The sequence below is a fragment of the Arachis ipaensis genome, chromosome B03 (assembly GCF_000816755.2).
Source record: "Arachis ipaensis cultivar K30076 chromosome B03, Araip1.1, whole genome shotgun sequence".
Lineage (NCBI taxonomy): Eukaryota > Viridiplantae > Streptophyta > Magnoliopsida > Fabales > Fabaceae > Arachis > Arachis ipaensis.
In genome coordinates this window covers 108412288-108413202 of record NC_029787.2, presented here as the reverse complement: position 1 = coordinate 108413202, position 915 = coordinate 108412288, and positions in this window count along the sequence as shown.

Below are 915 nucleotides of genomic sequence, written 5' to 3'. Positions count from 1 at the left end.
CCTAGGCCCAAACAATCCAACCATCAACCAATCACCACAGTCCAACAGAGTCCCAGTACCAAACACAAATAGGAAGATGCAAGTACAAACAACAGTTATTGCAAGTAGAACAATTAGCAATTAATCACATAGGCAAACCAAGTACAATATGCACACCCAAACAATGTCACATAGATGCATATGATGCATGCATGTCCCTAGTGGCTGATGATATCATCTGTCGGTTATACAGCCAACCCGACAAGTCCTGGTAGCTAACCATTGGACTGTCCCTCTGTCGTGCATCCCCAACTCGAGTTATACTCATCATAAACTTGATCATAATCATGATCCATATCCATCACCCTCACTAGTGAACATTTACGGGGGCGAGCTCATCCGGGACTTTCACAGTGCCCGGCCACACTTACGACATAGGGTCAAAAGAGCTTCGAGTCTCAACCTGGAGCACGTGGTGGCTAGCCACTGCTTCCTCCCAGGGAAACTCTCATCTCCGATAGTGGAAGTGCAACATCACAACTTATCAATGTCTCAGCATAAATGCTTTCATTCTCAATCATGGATCAACATCCATCTCAGCCATCCGGCTCACGGTTCAATCCAGAACCAGCCAATATTCATATCATTCAAGCCATTCCGGCTCACGCAACAAAACAGCACTTCCACCATTCAACATCATTAAATTCATAAAGTCGGCATTTAAGCCATAAATCATTTTCTCAATTCATTTCACTTTGAAATCAAGTTTCAACTCTTTTCAGCCTTGACTTTAAAGATCTCATTTCTTAAATTATCTCAGGCTCATAAGCCACTTTTACTCAAGGAAAATTCCCTTTTTAAAATAAGCCACTCTCGGCTTCCTCTTTCCAAAACTTCCAAAACCATGGAAAGTTAAAGATTCCTTTTGAAACATTC